A 19,727-nucleotide genomic window follows, 5' to 3' on the forward strand; every position below is an offset into this window, starting at 1 on the left:
TCAGACCAAGTTGCCTGCATGAGTTGTAAATTCCAAACAGTTCCAACTCACATTTGTTCAGTTTTATCTTCTTGTGCACCCGGTCACTGTGAATTTATCCTTACTCACTTTATATGTTTTTGCATTTAGGTGCAGGGTGATTGAAGTGATGTATAATCAGGAGGCCAACTTGAAAAGCCAGTGGTTTGGAAAACAGCTAGAGCTTTAAACATTTGACTATTCAACTATTCATTTTCCCTATAACATTCTGATTATTTCTATGATATAATACTATTATGCTGTTTTATTTTAGCCTGAAAGATGAGATTTTGTGTATGTGTAGTATATGCATATGTATGTATTTTTGTGTGTGTGCACGTGTGTGTACAGGTGTGCACACACATGTGTATGTGTGTGTCTATGGAAGCCAGGTTGATGTTGTGATGTTGAGTGTCTTCCTCTATGTTCTTCACACTACGTTTGGAGGTGGGGTCTCTCATTGAACCTGGAGCTCATGGACTTGACAATAGTAGATGGCCAGTGACTCCCAGGGGTCTTCCTGTCTCTGCTTCCTCAGAGCTAGAATTACTGGAGTATAACCATTGTCTGACTTTTTATGTTGGTTCTGGGAACCTGAACTCAGTCTTTAGACTTTTGTGACATTACTGACTAATCCATCTGTTTATCCCCAAGGTTTTTTATTTTTATGAATCACTTTTCTTCTGATTTGGCCATCTTTTGCTCAGTGCATTAAAAAGTAACTCCTGAACTTTGGCATGTACCCCTTCCAATAACTCTATAGCAATTCTTTGTACTTGGTTGGTAGGAGTGACCAGATTTCCTTCTAAATGGGGATACAAGGTACATGTCTAAGGTTTTGTAGGCTATGGAGCTTCTGGAGCAACCATTCTACTGGCTGTAGAAAGAAAGTACCTTAGATGGCAGGTAAGCAAATGAACCCAGATTTGCACAATGCAACCTCATTTGTAAAATCACATGGTGGCATGGAGGTAGCCTTCAACCTGAAGTTGGGTAACTCTGGATTATAACCAATTATATGTTCTAAGAAAAAATTCTGAAAAATCCCAAATCTGTACAGCTCCCACTCCTGTGTGTGTATGTGTGTTTTTCCAACCCAAGACATTGTGCATACCAGACATGTGTACTACCATTGAAGTACACCCCTAAAATTCTTAATTTTCATTTTCATAGGTGACTCTGAAGTGAAAGAATTCAGAGGACGAGTTTTCCAAAAGTAACTATTAATTAAGTATATTACAAATCATAGGTTATATGAAGGTATGTTAATGTTAACTGGTGGTAAGTAATAATTCTTTTAATTGAAAAAATTATAAAAAGTCCAAGAATAAGTCTTACAGAGTTCAAAGAATAGATGTAACTGATTCGTCAATGCCAAACACTGAGAGCGATCAGTTTCAATCACTACAGTCAGGGAGTCTACTAAGTGGAATGAGTTATCCAGCCCATTAATTCAGGGATTGGTTAATGTTGTGTAAATTTCTCTGGCTATTGATTCTCTTGTTTGCAGCTTGGCCAATAGAGAGATAATTTGCCTTTGGACTTGACCTCTCAGATCTTAAAGTAAAACACAATTAAAAACCTGAAGGATAATTCCTATTTTTGAGACATACAATCCATCATCTGAATTCACCATTGAGAATTTTTAATGCTGAAAGTGACAGGAGTTTTCAGTGCTCTCTCTATTCTTGGATCATCACTCTGAAAAACCATCTACTTCCCCCAAATACTAAAAAGCTGAGGGATTTGGGTCAGAGATTGCAAAACCTGAGCGGAGCACAGAATTAAGACAAAGGTATGTTGAAGAAGGAAGGGCAGTCTTCTTTTACCTGGGTCACCACTTCCCCATGCTAAGACAGCAGAGTAGAGAGTGGTGTTTCCTTCATGGGAGCAGGATAGAGAAATGGACATCCAACTTTGCCTCAGACCCAGCCCTAACTCCTCTTAGTGTATCCTGGAACTAGGTAAGACCTGAGGCTCTAGGTTCCAGGTTCACCTCAGCACTAAGCTTGTCTCAGTGGCTCTAAGATCCACATTCATCATGGTACTAGTTTGATCCCAGTGAACTTAGGCTCAAGATTGGCTCCTATAGACCCAAGCTCCTGGACAGCCTCCATAGACTGAGAACCTAGGCCTATCACTGTGGACTCAAACTTTAAGTTTTTGGCCCCTAGATAGCTTTAACAGCAGATTATCTTCATGGACCCAGTGTCTAGTTCTGCATCTCTGGATCTAGAGACCCATGATCACAGATTGTTAAAAGATCTAGTTACCAGGTCTAGTTACTCAAGTCTACTCCTCATGGACCTGTGAGATGCAAGAGCCTGATCTATCCATGAAGTTAACCACAGACTGGTCCCTAGGATGGGGTTTCCTGCCCACTGACTCAAAGTCAACCAGTTCAAACGCATCAGAGAAAACTTTCCCATGAGCTCTGCCAGCTAACCTAGGAATCTCTACACAGGTTGATACTGGTGAAGGTTTTCCTCCATCAAAACCAACCTGTAAAGGCAGAAAAAAATACATACCAAATTCTTCAAGTACACAGAGACCAACACAAAACCATGGGGATCATGAATCATCAAGGCCCCATGATTCCACCAAAGGGACAAATAAAGTACCAGTAATGAACCTAAGAAATGAAGTGACATGGTAATTTGAAGTGTTTTTTTCTCAAGATGTGTGGTGAAATATGGGAAAATGAGCTAAATAAAACTAAAAAAAATAAGAACAAAATGAAAAGTTCAAAGAGGTAGAAACCATAGAGGACCAGATAGTAGCTCTGAAGTAGAACAGCACTATGATCAATTGGAAAGTTGAGATATTGATTCAATGGCTATTATCGAAGGCAGCAATTATTGGTGCTATACAAACAATGGGAACTTCCATAAGCTATTGATGACAATGTAAATTAGTACAGTTGTTACGGAAACAATGGAAGCTTTTCAAAAACTTAAAAAATAAAACTACTATCTGATCCATCAATTCTACCTCTGGGGATTTGTCTATATTAGTTACTTATCTCACTGTCACAAAACACCCAACAAAAGCAATGTAAAGAAAACAAGCATGATTTTGGCTCATAATTTCCGGGTACAAATGGATTGCCCAGGGTCCGGGGATTTTGCTATTTCTGACGTGGGATATCTGAGGGAAAAAAAAACCATGTACACTGTGCTCTTATGTCTGTTGACTTTATTCTGCTAAGACAAAATTCTATCTTTACAGCTACAGCTCCATCAGGCTTTCAGGGCAGGAATAAATCTGGATACACCAAGCTCTTTGTCTATATACTTTATTTCTCTGGAATGAAATCCTGTATACAGCTTCAATTCTGTCCTGGCACTCAGTTCCTCTTTGCCCCCTCATTTACTGCCCTCTCATAGTTCTCTTAATGACTAAGTAAGCTCTTATGCTTCTCATCTCATCTTCGTCCTCTTTTCCCTCCATCTCTACTTGCTCTATACTCCTGGCTCAAGAGTTCTGCCTTATCATCTACATTACCTCTGTGTTCTTCTCTTCTCCTTGGTCATGCCATTCTGTCTGCTCTACAGAAAAATGCCTGCCTGTCCTTCCCCTGGCCAACATGGTTCTCTGCCTCCTCAAGAATGTTGCTCTACCTTCCGCCTTGATATGTAAAAACCTCTTTTGTTCTCAGTCAATTGCTCTGGAGAGCCGCTAGGCCTCAACGTGAGAGGATGGTCTGAGCTTCATTAGCACAAGAAACAAAGCTATGCGGACAGCTTGTCTTTGCCTACATGACCTTATCCAAGTACTGGCTCCAGCAGGGAACTCAGTTACCTAAAGTTCAGCAGGTCTGAGGAGCTGAGCTGTTTGCCAATTGGCCTGAGGAAATTTGGGCATGCAAGAATTTCATAGCAGAAGACAACTGAAATATTAAGAGCTGGATAACACCAAATATTCATAATAAATGGCTTGCCTTTTGACAGACCCTTGGCCGGTCAAAGTATAGCTTTAATACACAGCTGAATCTTTGTAATTTATTCTTGTTGCCCACCACAGGTACAGTCCATCATGGTGGAGTAGTCATGGTAACAGGGGTCTGAGGCAGCCTGTCACAATCCGTCTGCAGTTAGAAATCAGAGACTATGAGTGCTCACGTCAGCTCTGTCTCCTTTTGATGCAGCCCTGGACAAATTCAGAATGGGTCTTCTCATCTCAGTTAACCTAATCTAGGAAATCCCTCACAGACATGCTCAGCAGCTTATCTCCTAGGTGACTTTATGCCAAGTTGATGACCAACGCTAACCATCACAGCAGCCAAAGTCAGTGAAGCCAGTATACCTCTGTGCCGGAGTTTTCACAGTATTATTCACAATAGCTAAGCTATAAATACAACCTGATCATCTACTGGTGGATGAAGAAAAAGATGTGCATAACAGTATTTGGCAGCTTTAAAGCAAATAATGTAATTTATATATATATATATAATCTTGGATAATATTATGCTTAGTGAAATGAGGCAGGCACAGAAAGGTTTGACTAATGAAGAGTCAAACTCAGAAGCAGGGAGTGAATCATGCCTGCCAGTAGCTGGGACAGGGGGAAGATGGAAATTTTGGTTAGAGGGTACCCTTTTAATTATAAACAAGTGAGCTGTACAGATCCAGCAAGCCGCATGCTGGCTACCGGAAACGATATGATATGCTGACATATGCAAAAAAGAGATCTTAAATGTTCTCATTGTACCCATGTGCAATTAAGCGAGACAATGGTTAGGTTAATTCACCTGATAGTAGTAATTAATTCACAATGTGTATGCACCTCAGAACATCATCTTGTTTGCTTTGGATATATTCTTTTTTGTTAATTATACTTTTAAAAAGCTGGGTGGTTGTGAATTTATAATGCTACTGGGAAAATAAATAGTGTTAATAAATTAAGTTGCTTGAGGAAAGCCAGGCAGTTAGCCAAATTAAAAAAAAAAAAAAGACAAAACTGAAATCAAATATAGGATAAGCCTTACAAATTATGCATGTTATTTTTTATAACTATTTTATTTGGTTTTTGGGTCTTTATTTCAAGGATGGAATCTATGATGATATTGGTTCCAGGAATGCCACACATTTATTTTTATAATTCAAATGACAAGTAACCAATCAGGTCAGGAAAGGTGTTAGGAATAAGAACAGAGTGGTCCAAAACTCGAAAATAGCAGAACCACTGTTTCTAACAGCCTCCGTAAGTGTCCCACAGATTCTCGGATGTGCAGGAAATGTTTGTTAAAGATGGCACGCAAGGCCTGGGGAGACGACTTAGTTGGCAAAGTGTTTGCTGTGCAAGAAGGAAGAGATGAGTTCAATCCCTGGCACCCAAGTTAAAAACACTGGGCTAGGTTGTGGATGTTTATAATCCCAGTGCTGGAGAAGTGGAGACAGGCAGATCCTTGGGACTTGGGTGAGCTCCATGCTGAATGAGAGACTGTCTCCAAAACAGGAGAGAGTGATGGAAGAAGAGGACTGACCTGAACCTTTGGCCTCTGGATTCTCTTTCTCTCTCTCTGTCCCTCTCTCTTTCTCTTTCTGTCTCTCTCTCTGTCTGTCTGTCTGTCTATCTCTCTCTCTTACACACACACACACACACACACACACACACACACACCCTTCAACTGTAGCTCAAATCCAACTGTAGCTTCCCAAGACCACAAACCAGAGCTCCCTGAGCCCTGTGGAGATTCTTGCCCCACACCAACTAAGCCAGGGAGCAAGTGATTATCAGTATCTTAACTAGTGTTTTGTTTTTTTCTTTTCAAAGGAAGTCTTTTCTATTTAGCACGGAAGGCAATGTGTTTCTTTATAACTTTTCATACACGTACATTGGATTTTGTTCACAATGGTCTCCTGCTCCTAACCCCTATGCCCTCCTCACTGGCTGATGCTCTTTTCTTCCCCATCCAAGCCCCCTTTGCTTTCACTTATAGATACAGAAATTTAGATTCTGTGCATGAGAGAAAACAGGCATGTTTCCCCCATTACCCTTGCTTGTTCCCCTCTTACCCTCTTCTACTTTCTCTTTTTCATCTCTCAATCTCTATCTCAATTCTGTGAGTGAAAAAAAACATGAAATACTTCTCTTTCTGCATATGTATCATTTTCCTTTGTGTGTTTTGTTGTGTGTGTTTATTTGTTTTGATTTATTTTGAGACATACCTTGGCTGTCTTGGCACTCATTCTATACATGAGCCTGGCCTTGAACTGACCGAGATCTGCCTACTTCTGCCTCCTCAATGCTTGGATTAAAAGAGTGCCACTATACCCAGATCTCCTCTTTACACATTCATTTCTAATTCCATTCATTTTTATATACACATTATGTAATTTTCTTCTGTTTTGTTTTGCTTTTTGAGACAGAGTATCATGTAGCCCAGACTGGTCTGAACTTACTATATAGTTGGTGATGACCTTCAACTCCTGATCTGCCTTTCAAGTGCTGGGTTTACTGGCATGTGCTACCCAACCTGGCACAATTCCATATATTTTAATCTAATAATGTTTCTTTTGTGTCAAAATCGCCTTGAAAGTCATTTGCTACTTTTTTAATTAGTCATTTAGACTTAAATTTTTTCAGCCTACTAGTAGAAGAGGCCTCATGTTGAATTATTGCTATTAAAATTTCTTAGTTCATTAAACAACCACCATGTAGTAATGACTCAGTTATTTCACATCAAAGATTTGACTGTGGTATCAATAAATAGCTCCAGGGGCTGAGACTTCTGCAAGGAGCAGCTACTGGCCTCTGTGTAGTCTCTGTGTCAGAGGACAGTTTGAGAAAGTGACATTTTCTTGTGTGCAACAGGGCCATCTATACAATATGCTGCCGACTTAAATGCCACAGCCACGAGACAGCTTTCAGAGAACTCAGCTTTCTGCCTGATTAAGCTTGTAATAGAGTGATTCTGTAATCCAACTTGATGGATAATTTATTGAGTGTATTTAAATAAACAGCTGGATGACTGACTATCATCTATCCGTCTATCTATCTATCTATCTATCTATCTATCTATCTATCTATCTATCTATCTATCTATCATCTATCATCTGTGTATGTATATACATATGTATCTATTATCTATCTATTCATCTATTTCTGAAATACATGTATATGCATATATAGGATATATAGAACATATTATGTAGATTATATAGAACACATAGAGTATATATTCTAGTTATTTTTGTCTCTGTGATTGTTTTTATTCTTTAAATAAAAAAATCGCATCTATTTACCTGAATTGTGTATGTATGTGTGTATGCGTGTGTGTGTGTGTGTGTGTGTGATGTGTATGTGCTATTTAGTATATTCTGGGGAGTGTATGTACATAGGAAAGAGGACAATTTGTGGGAGTCAGTTTTCTCCTTCCATTCTGTGGATTCCAGGGTGAGAACCCAAGTAATCCAGCTTGGTGGTAAGTGGCTTTGCCAGCTGGGCCATCTCACTGGCTCTGTTTTATTTTTAAGTAGCATGACATATTCAGGATAAAGTAGTTATTGCCGTGTATTTTTAAGCTTTAACACTTAAAAGAAATTATTTAAATGATTCTTGGAGGATACACTGGGTGACCACTTATCTTTCTTCAGCTCCTGTTGACTTTTGTGCTTGTCTGCTCTGTATAACAAACATACAATGAATATCAAATATGACGTATCTACACGTGTAGCTGGTAGGTGCTGTGGGATGATTTGTATGTCCTGTGGGAGCCCTTCTTGGGTTCTTTGTGGCGTTACCCAGCAGGTCCGTATAGAGGATGATTAGGTCCATGGGTCTGAGTGCAGGTGTCTGAGATGGTCTGCACTTGGCTGTGCTGGGGGATGGTCTGTATGTCAAGTTGTTTTGATTGGTTAATAAATAAAACCTGATCGGCCGTGGCTAGGCAGGAAAGATAGGCGGGACTAACAGAGAGGAGAAATAAAAGGACAGAAAGGCAGAAGGAGACGCTGCAGCCGCCGCAATGACCAGAGACGCTGCAGCCGCCGCCATGACAAGAAGCATGTGAAGGTGCCGGGAGCCACAAGCCACGTGGCAAGGTATAGATATATGGAATGGCAAGATATAGATTTATGGAAATGGATTAATTTAGGATAAAGGAACAGTTAGCAAGAAGCCTGCCACGGCCATACAGTTTGAAAGCAATATAAGTCTCTCTGTATATTTGGTTGGGTCTGAGTGGCTGTGGGACCGGCGGGTGACAGAGATTTGTCCTGATTGTGGGCAAGGCAGAAAAACTCTAGCTACAGGTAGGTGTGTATTATGTACAGCAGATGGGGCTGAACCACACGGGACACCTTTAAAGTGAAGACGGTAGGTACGTTACAGCTTCTGTGTTGATGGCCCTTCAGGTGTGTCTCAGCTTTTCAGTTACGGTTAGTCAATCTGTCTATTCTTTTTTTTCTCTTTTCAGACAAGGTCTCCATATGTATGTAGTCCAGGCTGGCCTCATCTCATGATCCTCCTGCCTCAGTTTCCTGAGTGTTCGGATGCTGCGGGCCGCAGGAATATATCATAAGAACTCAGCTGGTTATGGCAAAGTCACTACCTGGAGGGATCAGGGAATTCCTCCAGAGGAAGCCAAATCCCAAGGAGTTTTTGGTGTTACTTGGCTTGTTATATATCAGCTGTATTCTGTTATGAAAATCATGTGTGCCTTCATAGCTTTCCCAATTGACTTTTCCCTAAGAAGGACTAACAGTGTAGACTGAGCACTCTCTGGACATACACATTCCAGGTATTTGGAGAACAGTCTCAGGGAAAGGCTTTCTCTGGAATCAGATTATCTCACTTGGCCACTTTCAAGGACTACAGGAAACACCACCCAGGTGGGCGCCCATTGTTAGTCCCAGGTGGACTAACAATGATAACAGCCCACATGCAAGTCTCCTGATTTACGGTAAATTCCACAAGGAGACACCGCCTAGGAGAGGTGGACGTTAAGTAATAGCTTTACACAATTTAGCTCGGACCCTCCCTTTACATACCGAGACTTCCAGGAGGTAGGAGGAAGAGAAAAGAGAATGGAAGAACTAGATGGGTAAGAACTTGAGAGGAACAAAATGAGATGGGGAAGAACTAGAATGGAGGGCTAAAAGAGAGGACTAGAGGAACGAGATGGAAGATGAGGAAGAGCCAGATGGGAAAGAACAAGATGAGGAAGAGCCAGATGAGAGAGGAGATGTGAGAGGAGCTGATAGGGGAAAGAACTAGATAGATGAGAACCTAGAAGGGACAGAACTAGATGAAGGAATTAAGACAGAACCTAGAGGGGACAGTAGATAAATATAGAGAGAAATCAGGCAAGAAAGGAGCTAGACATGAGAACAGAACTGAAGCTGTGTATAAAGGATGTTATGCCAGAGGAATTAAAGCAAGTGGACTATAGAACTCGGTGTGCTGAGATTATATTTCCTGAAAATAGTCCTCGCCGTTAGTAGTTCTCTCTCCTGAGCCCCTGGGATGTATAATATTGAGGCTGGTTCCGCTAATATTATACAAGATTCGGACTACAGGTATGTAGCACTAATCTGGGCAAGACTCAGGAATAGGGTCTCGTGATTTTTTTTTAAATTTAATTTTACATATTAGCCATGGATTCCCCTGTCCTCCCTCCTAGCCCCCCTAACCTCCCCCCAATCCACTACCCATTCCCACCTCTTCCAAGGCAAGGACTCCCCTGGGGATTCAGCTCAGCCTGGTAGACTCAGACAAGGCAGGTCCAGTCCCCTCCTCCCTTCACCTAGTCTGAGTGAAGTGTCCCAGCATAGGCCCTAGGTTCCGAAAAGCCAGCTCATGCACTAAGGACAGGTCCCGGTCCCACTGCCTGGAGGCCTCCTAAATAGTTCAAGCTAATTGACTGTCTCACTTATTCAGAGGGCCTGGTCCAGTTCCATGAGGGCTCCTCAGCTATTGGTTTATAGTTCATGTGTTTCTACTAGTTTGGCTATTTGTCCCTGTGCTTTTTCCAATCATGGTCTCAATATCTCTTGCTCATACAATCTCTCCTCTCTCTTGCCAATTGGACTCCCGGAGTTCTACCTGGTGCCTGGCCGTGGCTCTCTGAATCTGTTTCCATCAGTCATTGGATGAGAGTTCTATCATGACAGTTAGGGTGTTCAGCCATCCGATCACCAGAGTAGGTCAGTTCGGGCTGTCTCTCAACCATTGCCAGTAGTCCATTGTGGAGGTATCTTTGTGGATTTCTGGGGACCTGTCTAGCACTTTGCTTCTTCCTATTCCTATGGCGTCTTCATTTATCATGGTCTCTCTTTCCTTGTTCTTCCTCTCTGTTCTTGATCCAGCTGGGATCTCCCACTCCCCTAAGCTCTCTTTCCCTCGACCCTTGCTCTTCATTACACCCCGTCATGTCCAGTTTACTCTTGTAGATCACATCCATTTCTCTGTCGTTGGGCAAACCCCGTGTCTTTCTTAGGGTTATCTTTACTAGGTAGCCTCCCTGGAGTTGTGAGTAGCAGGCTAGTAATCTTTTGCTTTACATCTAGTATCACCTATGAATGAGTACATACCATGTTTGTTGTTCTGAGTCTGGGTTACCTCACTCAGGATGATTTTTTTCTAGATCCATCCATTTGCCTGCAAACCTCATGATGTCATTGTTTTACTCTGCTGAGTAGTACTCCATTGTGTATATGTACCACATTTTATTTATCCATTCTTCAGTTGAAGGGCATCTAGGTTGTTTCCAGGTTCTGGCTATTACAAACAATGCTGCTATGAACATAGCTGAGCATGTGCCCTTGTGGTATGATTGAGCATTTCTTGCCCAAGAGTGGTATAGCTGGGTCTTGAGGGAGATTGCTTCCCAGTTTTCAAAGAAAGCACCATATTGATTTCCAAATTGGCTGTACAAGCTTGCCTTCCCACCAACAGTGGAGGAGAGTTCCCCTTGCTCCACATCTTCTCCAGCATAAGCTGTCTTCAGTGTTTTTTATCTTAGCTATTCTGTGGGGGTGTAAGGTGGTATCTCAGAGTTGTTTTGATTTTCATTTCCCTGATGATTAGGGATGTTGAGCAATTCCTTAAATGTCTTTCAGCCATTTGAGCTTCTTCTCTTGAGAATTCTCTGTTTAGCTCTATAGCCCATTTCTTAATTGGACTGTTGGGCAGTTTGATATCTAATTTCTTGAGTTCTTTATATATTCCTGATATCAGTCCTCTGTCAGATGTGGGGTTGGTGATTCTGTAGGCTGTTGTTTTGTCTTGTTGACTGAAGCTGTCAGAAAATGGAAAGATCTCCCATGCTCATGGATAGGCAGGATTAACATAGTAAAAATGGCAATTTTACCAAAAGCAATCTACAGATTCAATGCAATCCCCATCCAGATTCTTCACAGACCTGGAAAGAACAATACTCAACTTCATATGGAAAAACAAAAAACCCAGGATAGCCAAAAGACTCCTGTACAATAAAACAATCTCTGGAGGCATCACGATCCCTGACTTCAAGCTCTACTATAGAGCTACAGTAATAAAAACAGCTTGGTACTGGCATAAAAACCATCATGTGGACCAATGGAATTGAATTGAAGACCCTGACATTAATCTGCACACCTATGAACATATAATTTTTGATAAAGAAGCCAAAACTGTACAATTGAAAAAAGAAAGCATCTTCAAAAAATGGTGCTGGAATAACTGGATGTCAACATGTAGAAGATTGCAAGTAGATCCATATCTGTCTCCATGCACAAAACTTAAGTCCAAGTGGATCAAAGACCTCAACATAAATCCAGTTACTCTGAACTTGCTAGAAGAGAAAGTAGGAAGTAGTCTTGAACACATTGGCACCAGAGATCACTTCCTAAATGTAACACCAGTAACACAGACACTGGGAGAAACAATTAATCAATGGGACCCCTTGAAACAGAGAAGTTTTTGTAGAGCAAAGAGCCTTGTGATTTTTACCCAGCTGCAGAACTGCTAATGGGTTGTCTTTACTCCTGAGCGCCCCCTTGAGTCAACAGAGAAGCCAGCAGAGTGTCAGCACAGTCTGAGGGCTTTGCCCTTTGAATCTTATTTGTTCTGGCTAACTGTCAGAGATCTACCCCCTTATAAATGTTTCTGATTCCAGACTGAGAGTCTTCCTGAAGTCAGGATTCACTTGCCCTGGTGGAGTCATGAAGTTCACCTTCAGATTTTGTTTTCTTTCCACTTCCCTGAGGAAGAATAGGCATTGAATAAGCTTCTGAGTCTTCCTTGAAAAGCTGTGATGGAACATCCTCTGTGGGTCTTCTGCTTGTATGAAGAAGAGAATGGGTTTCCATAAATACATTACTTTGCTCTTAGACTAAATTTTAATGCTATAAGATGAGAGTTGAAATTTGCAGATTGTTAAACTCAAATTCAAACACTGGTTTGTCTTTTTCATTAAAATACAAAACTCAAGGCCATGTTTCCAGGTTGATAAAATAGCCTGCTACTAATTGGTCATTTTCATAAAAGAAAGTGACTTGTAATCATATGAGCTTCAGCAGTTAAAAAGTGTTGCATCAGTAATTGTTATACATGCTTGCTCTAATGAGCTCACCAGCTTTTCCACGGCCTAGGAGATTCATTTGGGTCATTTAAAGTCAATTCCATGAACCTTTAAACATGCAAAATAGTGTTAGTACCTTATTCTATGCTTCTAAACTTTAAATTAGGACTGAAGAGCTTTTATTAGATTAATCGACTCAACTATGAAATTTCTAATTACCGAGTGCACACAGTATAGAGGAGACAATAGATAAAATATTGCTTTTGTGGACTAGGCTAAAGCTATTTACAGCTTCAGTTGGCTAACTGTTGCAAAATTAAAAGATGCAATAGTATGGAGTATTTTTGTCGTCTAGTTTCCTAAACCAGTTATGGAATCGCTCCCACCTCCAACAGAGTTTTATAAGGCTGGAGTTATGTATATGGAAATAAACATATCTAGATTTGCATGCTAACCTGGCTGCCAGCCAGTTGGGCAAAGATGACATCACTTCACTTCTCTTATATTTGTTTTTCTCGTCTGCAGTAGTTAGTAATTAAGTTTCTGATTCAAGAAAGCTGTTGTGATGATCCAATGGGAAGAGGTGTCTGAGAACGGTTTGTAAATCTGACATGGCATACTAGAATGTTATGGTCTTCCCAAGGGAAGAGCACACGGATTGGTGTTCAGTGCCAAACAGTTAGCCCTGAAACCATATATACAAATAGTATACAAATAGTATGGGCTGAACAGGTGATATTTACGAAATATACACATATACATGCGATAACAGTAATTCTCATTAGTAAAGAAAATACTTGTATATATATGCATATATTAATAGTAATTATCATTTGTGAAGAAAATACATATATGCATATAATAACAGTAATTATCATTAGTAAAGAAAATACATATATACATATATGCATATAATAACAGTAATTATCATTAGTAAAGAAAATACATATATACATATATGCATGGTAACAGTAATTCTCATTAATAAAGAAAATACATATATCCATATATGCATATAATAACAGTAATTCTCATTAGTAAAGAAAATACATATATACACATATGCTTGCAATAATAGTGAAAAAAGGAGAGAGGGGAAGGGTATATGAACTGATTTGGAGGGAGGAAAGGAAAGGAGAAAAATGTTATATTATAATCTAAAAAATTTGTGGTAAAATTTTTGAAAAGTTATGTTTTTCTATTTTATAAAACTGAATTATTCTGAGGGATTTTAAGATAAATGAGATGAGCCTGTCACTGTCAAGGCATCTTTATATTGTAAGTAGAGATAAAAGGACCCCTTGGAAGGACATATCGACTAACTTAGGTCAATTCATGTCACTTAAGATTTGTGTATAGGGGCACATAGGCACTCATCTCTTTTTTCATTTATTTAGTAACTGACAATGCACCTCTGAATTTGAAATATAAACACACACACACACACATACACATATATATGCACAAGTATATAGATATGGGTCTACTTAACTTTTAAATTGTATATGATATACTTTATATTCATATATATGCAATTTATGCTCTTTTCTTCTTTTCTGTTGTTCCTGAGCCACCTCCCCAGGGAATAGTGCCACCCACAGTAGGTTGTGCTCTGCTATACTAATTAAAGGTCAAGACACAGAGGTACTCAGAGGAAAAACTGATCTAGGCAATCCCTCAATAGAGTCCAATCTCAGGTAACTCTAGGCTGTGCCAGATTTACAGCTAAGGCTCATCAGGACAAGGTGCAAGAACAAAAATATTTTGTTATGGGTAACTTGTGCAACAGACACTTATTTCTCACAGTACCAAAGTCTGGAAAGTCCATGATCAAGGTGCCACCAAATTTGGTTCTTATGAAGACCTGTGTTTCCCCTGTATTGTCCTTCTAAAGTGGAGAGATACAGTCTTACAAAGTCTCTACTCCTCTCTGAAGGGTCCCACCCTCATGACTTCTAACGCTAATTCCTTCTCAACAGCTCCAACTACAAATACTATCACAATGGAGAGTGCTTCAGTATACAAATTTGAGAGGTATATAATTCACACACATGTGTGTGTATATGAATTCGTAATATTTCGAATCCTATGATAGCAATCATTAAACAGTATTATTCTTCAGTATTTCTGAGGAATGCGAAACGAGTCATTTTCATTGTTTAAACAATGCAATAGCAAACAATATAGGGCAAACTGAAAAATTAAAACTACTAAAAGCAATCATTCATTCAATTTTTAAAAATATTTTTCTTTCATGTGTATGGGTGTTTTGCCTGCCTGCATGTACCCTGTGTGTGCAGTGCCTACAGAGGCCAGGAGGGGCCATCAGATGGTTGTGGGCCACCATGTAGGTGACAGAATAAAGCCCGTGACCTCGGAAGGAGCACCAGTACATGTAACTGCTTAGCCATCTCCCAAGACTCCATCCATACAGTTTTATTAGTATTTTTTTCCATGCGATTATCTATATGGCCTATGTATAGTTGCATATACTCTTCTAAATTTTGTGTTTAAACATTTAAATTGGAGTAAATATTTTCCTTGCTGTTATGTAGCCTTAAGATTGAATCATGTTCTAAAGTGCAAGCATGATTGGCTCTATGCAATACTGATTCTAAAAGGTCTTGTAATAAAAAACCTGCTGGCTGATATTGGGGTGAATGTTGAAAGATCAGAGAGACAAAGGAACAAGCCACCTCAACCTGAAAAGGTTTTCCTCAGCTGAAAGACTTTAGTTCCTGTCTTCTCACACCTTATATACCTTTCTCTGCCCACCCATATCATTTTCTGCCTCAACTTTCCTAGTGCTGGGATTAAAGGCTCCCAAGTATTGGGACTGAAGATGCGTGCCACCACTCCCTGGCTCTGTTTCTCTCCTAGACTGAGTCAATCTCATGTAGTCCAGGGTGGCTTTGAACTCACAGAGATCCAGACAGGTCTTTGCCTCCTCAGTGTTAGGATTAAAGATGTGTGCCACCACTGCTTGACTTCTATGTTTAATCTAGTGGCTTGTTCTATTCTCTGATCTTGAGCCACTTTATTAGGGCATACAATATATCACCACATCTTTATTCATTATCATTGATAGATCATTATACTTTTACCTGTAACTGGGAAATTGGTTTTAAAATTCACCATATACTAAGAACTATCAACTAAAAAATCCAAAACACCAAGAATACTATCACACATGTCCTGTGTGACTACCTTCAGAGCTTAATCTTACTATGTTTTTCTACACTGGGTCCTATGAATAAAAGGGCATCCTTGGCAAAGTATCATAAGGCCTAAGTCTCATAGTGAATATTCAAGTCCTTAGCCTATTCTGAAACATATGTTCTGTGTCAAAAATGATATACTAATAAATGCTAACAATCAATTTAATTGAAATGTGTTTAAAATGTTTTCTATACTTGCTTTAATCAATATCAGATAATTAGAAGTCCACTAACTCAACTACCAACCAAAAGACACTGCAATCAGTATTGCCTCTCATTCAGTGTATTAAAAGTTTTTATTTCTGATGTGACTAGTCACTAGGCATGGATGACTCGACTTCCCATGAGTCTGAAACTTCTACTGATTGAGCTGATTGGTGCTAGCTATTTTCTGAATAGTTACAGAAAGCAGTGAATGGAGGCTTACAGAAAATACTGCTCATGAGAAGACGCCACCTGATACAGTAGACTATGAAGACATTATTGTACTTATCACAAATCATACACTAAGGGCTACAGCATTGCTGATGGTGATGAAGGAAGATCTCATGCCTATGATGCTGACATTCCAGGGAAGTAAATGTTTCACTTCAAAATTCCTCCAAATCAGCTGCGAAAAACAGCATTAGCTGACCCTCAAGGTGTGATTAACTCTGCTACACAGAGTAGCAAGAATGCTCTTAATTCCATGTCTGTCAATGGGATTGATTATCTGTCTGCAAAAGGCAGAAAGCAAAAAATATAATAAATAAAAAATAAAATAAAAAAACATGAACAGAATCCACATTGAAAAGCAGTATCTATGCAACGTCCACATGTGTGTACATATGTGCACATAGATGAACTCTGTCTAATGCTTTGGCATAAAGACATGCAAAGTAATCTTTGATGCATAAGAATCTTTCTTATCCAGAAGTGACTTGAAAGGATCCAAGACTAATATATTTTAAAATAAATCCTGCCTTTTTTCCATTCTTGAGAGCTCTAATGATCCAGAAAGATATCTGAAGTATTTTTTTCCTCATAGAGAAGTAAGTCTTCGAAAGCTGGATTTATGCATAATCATTTCATGGACGAGCAAAATTTTATGTACCAGCATCCAAGAGAAGCTGGGACCTCTTCCAGTAGCTAGCCTCGGCTTCATTAATTTTAAGGCCACCTTCAGCGGCACAGATCATGGTTACTTAAGAAGAACTCTTATACTATAAGGACAAATAAAATTGCTGTTGGATAGTCAGACATTTGATTCTACTTCAAAAATTGTAGGGGAATATTGTATGAATTCCAGTCACAGATGCTAAATTGAACACATTCAGGGTTGGGATGATTTAGGTTAGAAACACAGTTTATGTGAAAAATAACATTCATCAGTTTTTCTTTTTCTTCTAGAGCAGAAATAACAAAGCAAGACTTCTGCAAAAACATTTGTAGCTCACAGAAAATCTTAAGTAGGGTTGGGTTAGATGTTTCTCATCATATAAAGTTTAGTCTCTTATCCACAGAACATGGGAACAAAGATAATGAAAATTTATGCTGTACGGGAGATTTTAGCCATGTAGAATGTTAAATCCTTAAATGGAGTTTGGAAATCACCCACTGAAAGACCATTGCCCTTATCATGTTTATGTTATCTGATCATTCATGTAGTGTCTTCTGTTTCAGTCAGCCTACCCATAGGACAGATCTAGTTGTTGGACCCTCTCACATGGGGGTGAAAACCCCTCCTCAATACCAATGGTTTCTGCATCTGCCTCTGAAGAGAAAAAAGAATTACCCTTCTGACTGATGGCCTTTGGTGTATTTCAGAAAAGCTTTTGCCTTTCCACTGTGTGTTCTTGCTCAGTCTAAGCAGAATTACCTTGAGAGGCTTTGGAGTCCCACGATGATAAACATTCATCATTGTCCCCGTATCTGAGTGGCCTTATCTCCATGGTCTTAGTCTGGGTTTCCTTGCCTGTAAACTAGCTGCAGAGCAAGTGACTTTACCCTGATTAATCTCTCAGGATTAAATAACAATGCGGTCTCTCACCATATGTTAGCTACTATTTTTATTTAATTCGATCTTTTCTTGGGTAACTTAAATCTTCAGGTACTAGAATAGATCTAGATAAGTTCAACTCAATTCTTTTATATATATATATTTAAGAATGTTTAATTTCTGGGAGTAGAAAATGTGTGTGTGCTTTGCAGCTGGACTTTTCTGTCATCCTGGGCACATGTACTTTGTCTCTGCTGAAGTCTTTTGACCTCTGTCTTTGATATTTCCTTTATTTCTCCTGGAAATATATGCAAAAGAACCTTTGACATATGAGTACTCCTGATCTAGATGTTACTGGAAAGGACATAAAAAGAATATATGTAAACACAAAATTGGATAGAAATCACAAAAGAAACTCTTCAAAAAGGAAACGCTGAACACCCTCACTGTGTTTACGTTTCCGAAGAAAATGCCATCAGGAAGCACACCAGTACACCGAGCTCTTTAAGGTACTGTTCTCAGTGGCCACTCTGAGTCAATGAGCAAATAAAGAAACCATGGTGTTATGTAGATAATGGGATCTAATTCAGCCATAAAGGAATAAAGCACGTTCATCTTTGGTGCCACTGATAGAAGTGGAGGACAAATTCTAGTGTTCTGTTACACAGTAGGGTGACTATAGTAAAAACACTGTAATAACCAGAAGACAGGAGGATGCTGGATTCATAATAGGAAAGGAGGAAACTGTGTGCAGTGATAGAGATGTTAAATGCCTTGATTTGATTAGTATGTAATTTACATACATGTTAAAACATTACACTGTATCTCATTACTATGTGCTAATTATAAACTAACCAAACATCAAATTCACACTATTTGATTAAATGTGTTCTCTCACACACTTCTACAGGCCCTCATCAAGTATTTGAGCATTCAGCAATTTAATAAAGGCTTGGGAAATTAAAAAGACTTTAGTTCACAGCAAGTGAAAATTAAAATCAAGTATCTGACATTTCTATTCTAAGAATTTTTTTTCCACATTCTGGTGTGTGTGTGTGTGTGTGTGTGTGTGTGTGTGTATGTGTGTGTGTATGTTTAGCATCCCTCCTTTTCCCCAACTTCTCATTCTGAGGAACAAAACTATCACCCCACCCAGCCCGAGAGACTTTTCATCTCTGGAATGATCAGATTAGCAGGATTTTTTTGGTTAAATGCTAAGAACGACAGTGGCTGCTGTCACAAAGGTGGCTTGGCCTTAATGAATAAATCCCATTCAGTGTCTTAGAGTTACCCCCCCCCCCCCCCCCCGTGAAGATTCAATGACAAAAACAAGGCCACCCCACAGAGAGCTCTCCTTCTGTGTCACCAGGTTGGGAAGGACCATAGCTGTTTATGAAAGGTCTTTCAACAAGAGCAGTCTTTGTCCTCAAATCACATGCAGACGTTATTCACCACCCTTGCAGTTGCCATAAGATCGGAACCAAGACACGGCTCTTGCCAGCCGCCATCTGCTTAATGCTCTGCAGAGAAACGTCACCTTCTCCTGTCTGCCATTCCGAACCTCTGCAAAAGTGAATGTTTAAAATCGGTATCTCGGCTGAGATTTCTCGGCAGATGAGGCACTTGCTACACAAGTGAACACCCCAGTTCACACCCCGAGAACCCCTGTGAAGCCAGAAGATGTGGTGGTGCACACCTGTACCCTCAATGCCACTGTGGCAAAAGATAGAGAGGCAGAGATAGAAGAGCCTGTAGGTTGACTAGACTGGTACCAACAGTGGCAACCCACAAGGGATTCTGTCTCAAACAAGGTGGGAGGTGAAGTCCAACACCCAAGGTTGTTTTCTGGTCTCCCCAGGCAGCGTCCTGGCACATGCCACTCGTCACTCAGACATTTTCATTCACACACACACACAAACACACACACACACACACACACACACACACACACACACGCATGCACATATGCACATATGCACATACACGTGCACGTGTGTGAACACACACA

This window comes from Peromyscus leucopus, chromosome 17 (assembly GCF_004664715.2).
Source record: "Peromyscus leucopus breed LL Stock chromosome 17, UCI_PerLeu_2.1, whole genome shotgun sequence".
Classification (NCBI taxonomy): Eukaryota; Metazoa; Chordata; class Mammalia; order Rodentia; family Cricetidae; genus Peromyscus; species Peromyscus leucopus.